We start from the raw sequence: 6,345 nt of genomic DNA on the forward strand, positions 1-6,345 counted from the left end.
GTTATGATTAAATGGGCACAGGATGTTGGACACAATATTATGTTTGCTGACTGGGAACAGTTATGGACCACAGGTATGAAGTTTACGGCATGTAATGCCCTAAGAGAGAATATTATGAAAATGATATACAGGTGGTACATGACCCCAGTCAAGCTTGCAAAAATCTATCACTCGCCCGATAATAAGTGTTGGAAATGTAAAGAAACTGAAGGTACATTCTTTCATCTTTGGTGGACGTGCCCAAGGATTAAGGCTTTCTGGGAGACGATATATAATGAATTGAAAAAGGTATTTAAATATACCTTCTTGAAGAAACCAGAGGCCTTTCTCCTGGGCATAGTCGGCCAATCGGTGTTAAAGAAGGATAGAACTTTCTTTATGTACGCTACAACAGCAGCAAGAATACTTATTGCAAAGTATTGCAAGACACAAGATATACCCACTCTGGAAGAATGGCAGATGAAGGTGATGGACTACATGGAATTGGCGGCGGACTTCCGGGTTAGCGCCAGCGCTGAATGGCGGATTTCTCCCGGAGCTCCGGGAGAGATCTGCTTCGCGGGTTCGGGTCCCGCAGCTCACGGCGGAGCAAGGACCCTCAAAAGTCACAGGCGCGTAGCCTGTGAACCGGAGACTCGGCGGGCACCTTTGCCCCCCCCCGACGTTGTGAAATAGCCTTTTTAAAGGCTATAGATCAGCGGAGGGTGCGTGGAGCGGTGCTGAGAGTCGCTTTCACCCAGCCTGCGAAGCGAAGCCGCGTCGCCATTAGCGGAGAGCGCTGACTTCTTCCGAAGATTTTGGATTAAAAAAGAGCAACTTTCCGTGAGTAGGATTGAGCTTGCATTAATAATTGGACACTAAAATTAAAGAAATTGGGCACCGAGACGGATAAGCATTAAAAAGGAAGTCTGCTTTCCGTCCTGCAGCAAGATTAAAGCGAAAGGCATTTAAGCTGTAACTTTTGACAGGAGAGTTTACGAGCCAAGAAACCCAACACCAAGTAAAGAACTCCCCCCCCAGAAGGCAGGAGGGGGGGGGGAAGAAGACTTTAAAGGGATTCCCTGCCTGTTTTTAAAGGAGATTGAACTGTTTACCGCTGCTCATCTACCTGGGGGTCGGACTGCCGGAGGAAAGGAACCGGCTAAGGACGGTCGTTACAAAAAAGGTTAGAAAGTAACTGCAATATAGACTCTGGTTACTCTCAACTTGAAACATCGTATTTTGCTACATAGTAAGTTACTTGCAGGACATTATTGATTTGGATCTTTTACAAAGAAAGGGGCTTGGAGGGCTTTTGCCTTTTGGAAGTGTGGGAACAACTTAAAGTTTAAGAACTGACTTTACGCCCTCTAGAGGATTTGGACAGTTTCAGCAACAAGTGGAATTTAAAACCTGAGAACTTCTCTCTTTTGACAGCTTAAGAGTGTGGGAATGACCTTGACTGAAAGACTTTGTTATGGCAGATGGTAAACAGAAAGAAGATTCACAAGAAACAACTTTGAGATCTGGTAGACAATACAAAGTTGATCTTTCTATGCAAAGAAGGGCCTCTGTATCAGGGGCCTCGGGAACTGCGGCTGTCACAAAGGCAAAAGTGAAAACAATGTCTTCTGAAGAAGCTTTTGCAAAGGCATTGGGAAAAATAAATGATTCTTTAGAGGAATTAAAGAAGCAAGGCGCTGAAACAAATAAGAAAATTGAAGAAATCTCTGGGAAAATTGATTTAAATACTAAAAGCATAACTGACCTCGGGAATAAAGTGAACTCTAACGCAGAAGCAATTGGAAAACTACTGGAAGATTCATCTACAACACGAAAGATAGCTGAGGAAGCCAAGGAAATTGCTACTGCTGTTGAAGGGAAACTTCCACCGGTGTACAGGAAACTGGATGAGTATGAACTGACACTTTCTATGCAGGATATGCAACGCAAGGAGAAAAACTTAAGGATTAGACTTGTGCCGGAAAAGGAAGGAGACAACTTGGTGGATTATTTGACAAAAGAGTTTTCTGACTTCTGGAAGCAAGATTTGAAAGAAGAAGAGTTCAAAATAGAGAGTGCATTTAGGTTGGGAATAAGGCAGAGGAAGAATAGACCCAGAGATTGCTTGATAACTCTAAGATCCAAAGAAGAGAGAGATAAAATATTGAACCTGCACTACCAAACAACCCTTCGAATTGAAGATTTCCATATTGAGATCTTTAAAGATATTCCCAAAAGTATTTTGGATGCAAGAGGTCCTTACAAGGATTTGGTGACACTACTGAAGAGGAACTACATACTATTCAGGTGGGAGTTTCCCCAAGGCCTGTCTTTTAAATACAAGGGGAAGAAAAGAAGAATAAAAACAGTGAGTGATAAAGACAAGTTCCTGGGAGAACACGAAGAAGACCTACAGAAAGAGACCTATCCAGGAGAAGGACATCCTTCAAGACTAGGTACGGACACAGAACCACCGACAAAGGACGAACAACAACTGGGAGCTGTAGGAGGAATTAAATAACCCCATCATGGCTTTGCAACTTCTAACCTGGAATTGTAATGGTCTAAACAATCCCCAAAAAAGGAAAAATATATTTCATGCTTTAAAGAAAGACCAATTGGACTTGATTTGTCTACAAGAGACCCACGTGACAAGAGCACACAGAAAACTATTAATAAATAAGAGACTGGGACAAGAATTTATATCTTCAGACAAAGTAAAAAAAAGAGGAGTGGTGATCTACGCAAAGGAAAATCTGCAGCCGAAACAAATTTTTAAAGATGACCAAGGAAGATATCTGGCAATTGAAATTCAATTTCAAGGAGAAAAACTTTTGATAGTGGGGATATATGCACCAAATGAAGGGAAAGCAGAATTTTTTAAGAAGTTGCATGAGACTTTAATGGACTATATGGATTATAAACTAATCATGATGGGAGACATGAATGGAGTAGTTTCAACAAATATGGATAAAGCACAAAGACAGGTAGTTACAAAAGATGGAAGACTACCAAAAACTTTTTTTGAAATGACTGACAATATGGATTTGATAGACATCTGGAGAACAAAACACCCATTAGAGAGAGAGGGAACCTTCTTTTCTGAAGCCAAAATGACATGGACTCGGATTGACCAAATTTGGGTGACTAGCAACATGGCGTCGAATATAAAGAAAGTGGAAATCTGCCCAAAAACTCTCTCCGACCATAACGCAGTAAAGATGGTGATGAAGCAAACAACAACTGGTTCCTTCAGATGGAGAATGAATGACACCTTATTCAGAGACGAGGAGATCTGTAAAAAGGCCCAAAAAGCTTTGAAGGATTATTTTGAAATTAATCTAAGATCTAAAGTAGAAAAAAGAATAATATGGGACGCAAGTAAAGCCGTGATGAGAGGGTTTTTGATACAACAAAATACATTAAAGAAAAGAAAGCAAAATGAGAGGAAAGAGAAAATTCTGGAAAAGATAAAGGAAGGGGAAAGGAAACTAAGATTGAAGCCAAAATCGCAAGTGGTTTTAAGAGAAATTAAACTGTACCAAACACAATATATGGAACTGATGAATCAAGAAATAGAATGGAAAATTAAACAAATGAGACAAAAGACCTTTGAATCTGCAGATAAATGTGGTAAGTTACTGGCTTGGCAAATAAAGAAGAGACAAAAACTCAACACGGTAACAAATTTAGAAGTGGAGGGAAAGAACATATGCAACCCAGTGGAAATTAGGAACTGTTTTCAGAGCTACTTTAGACAATTGTATACACAAGGGCCGCAGAAAGATAAAGATATACAACAATTCCTCGAGAAAAATGGGCTGAAAAAGATTTCTCAGGAAAGTAAGACAATTTTGAACCAGGAGATATCAGCACAGGAAATAGAAGATGCCATTCAAAACATGAAGTTGGGCAAATCACCTGGACCGGATGGATTGACTTCCAAATACTACAAAGTTTTGAAGGAAGGGCTTATACAACCTTTGAAGGAAGTCTGCAACGAGATCATGGAGGGGAGAAGGGCACCCGATACGCGGAGAGAGGCCTACATTACACTTATACCAAAGACAGAGACTGAAAAGACCCAACTTAAGAACTACCGACCCATCTCCTTACTAAATGTGGATTACAAAATCTTTGCTGATGTTTTAGCAAAGAGACTGAAAAGAGTTTTGATGGAGGAGATTCATGGGGACCAGGCGGGCTTTCTCCCGAAAAGGCATTTGTCGGACAATGTAAGGAATATAATTGACATTTTGGAGAAGTTGGAAGTGAATATAAACACTAAGGCTGTTTTGATATTTGTGGACGCCGAGAAAGCCTTTGACAATATTTCTTGGAGCTTCATGTTGAAGAACCTCCGGGGGATGGGGGTAGGCCAAGGGTTTGAAAATGGTATAGGTGCAATATATTCTGAACAGAAAGCAAAATTAATTGTAAATAATGTGGTAACAGAAGAGTTTAGGATTGAAAAAGGGACACGTCAGGGGTGCCCTATCTCCCCATTACTTTTTATCTCGGTCCTGGAGGTTTTGCTTAATATGATTAGGAAGGACCAGTTGGTGAAAGGGGTTCAGGTCGGAGTTAAACAATATAAATTGAGAGCATTTGCAGATGATCTAGTACTTACTTTACAGGAGCCAGAAGCTAGTACGAAAAGAGTTTTGGAGATAATTCAAGAGTTTGGCCAATTGGCAGGATTTAAACTGAATAAGTCAAAGACTAAGGTATTGGAGAAAAATTTAACACAGATTGAAAAAGAAAGGTTTCAGAATGAGACGGGGTTGACTGTGGTTAAAAAAGTGAAATATCTGGGTGTGAATATGACAGCTAAGAATGTGAATCTATTTAAAGACAATTATGAAAAAACTTGGACAGAAGTGAAAAAAGATCTGGAGATTTGGTCAAACCTGAAGCTTTCCTTGTTAGGTCGAATTGCAGTTATAAAAATGAATGTATTGCCAAGAATGTTGTTTCTGTTTCAAGCATTACAAATAATGGATAAAATGGACTGTTTCAAGAAGTGGCAGAAAGATATATCTAAATTTGTCTGGCAGGGCAAGAAGCCCAGAATAAAATTTAAGATATTAACGGATTCAAAGGAAAGAGGGGGGTTTGCCCTGCCAGACTTTAAACTGTACTATGAAGCGGCAGCTTTCTGCTGGCTAAAAGAATGGCTGCTTCTTGAAAACACAGACATTTTGGATTTGGAAGGATTTAACAATATTTTTGGGTGGCATGCATATTTGTGGTATGACAAGGTTAAAGCGCACAAAAGTTTCAAAAATCATATTGTCAGGAAAGCACTATTAAATGTCTGGGTTAGATATAAGGACTTGCTGGAAAATAAGACTCCAAGGTGGCTATCACCAATGGAAGCTAAGGCAGTTAAAAAGCTAAATATGGAGTCGAAATGGCCAAGATATTGGGAAATTTTGGAAAAGGAAGGGGACAAATTGAGATTGCAGAGTTTTGAAAAACTAAAAGGGAAGGTGAGAGATTGGTTACATTATCATCAAATAAATGAAGTGTTTAAATTGGACAGTAAAATAGGCTTCCAGGTGGAAAAATCAAAATTAGAGACTGAACTGTTAGAATCCAGTACTAAGAATTTGTCAAAAATGTATGATCTGCTGCTGAAATGGAATACACAAGATGAAATGGTAAAATCAAGTATGATTAAATGGGCTCAGGACATTGGTCATAATATCATGTTTGCTGATTGGGAAAAGTTGTGGACCACCGGGTTGAAGTTTACGGCGTGTAATGCCTTAAGAGAAAATATAATGAAAATGATTTATAGGTGGTACATAACCCCAGTCAAGCTTGCAAAGATCTACCACTTGCCTGACAATAAATGTTGGAAGTGTAAAGAAAAGGAAGGTACATTCTTTCACCTCTGGTGGACGTGCCCGAAGATTAAGGCATTCTGGGAAATGATTTATAATGAACTGAAAAAGGTATTTAAATATACTTTCCCCAAGAAACCAGAGGCCTTTCTCTTGGGTATTGTCGGCCAGGGGGTGTTAAAGACAGATACAACTTTTTTTATGTATGCTACAACAGCAGCCAGAATACTCATTGCAAAGTACTGGAAGACACAGGATCTACCCACACTGGAAGAATGGCAGATGAAGGTGATGGACTACATGGGCTTGGCAGAAATGACGAGCAGAATCCGAAACCAGGGAAGAGAAGCGGCGGAAGAAGAATGGAAAAAGTTTAAGGATTATTTAAAGAAATACTACAAAATTAATGACAGTTAAAATGATGTTGGATTAAAATAAATGGTTACTATTAGTAATGGTTAAGACAAAGAGAATAAGGATGATTAACATAAATTTATAGTAAAATAAGGGAAGA

This window comes from Podarcis raffonei, chromosome W, assembly GCF_027172205.1.
Source record: "Podarcis raffonei isolate rPodRaf1 chromosome W, rPodRaf1.pri, whole genome shotgun sequence".
Taxonomy (NCBI): domain Eukaryota; kingdom Metazoa; phylum Chordata; class Lepidosauria; order Squamata; family Lacertidae; genus Podarcis; species Podarcis raffonei.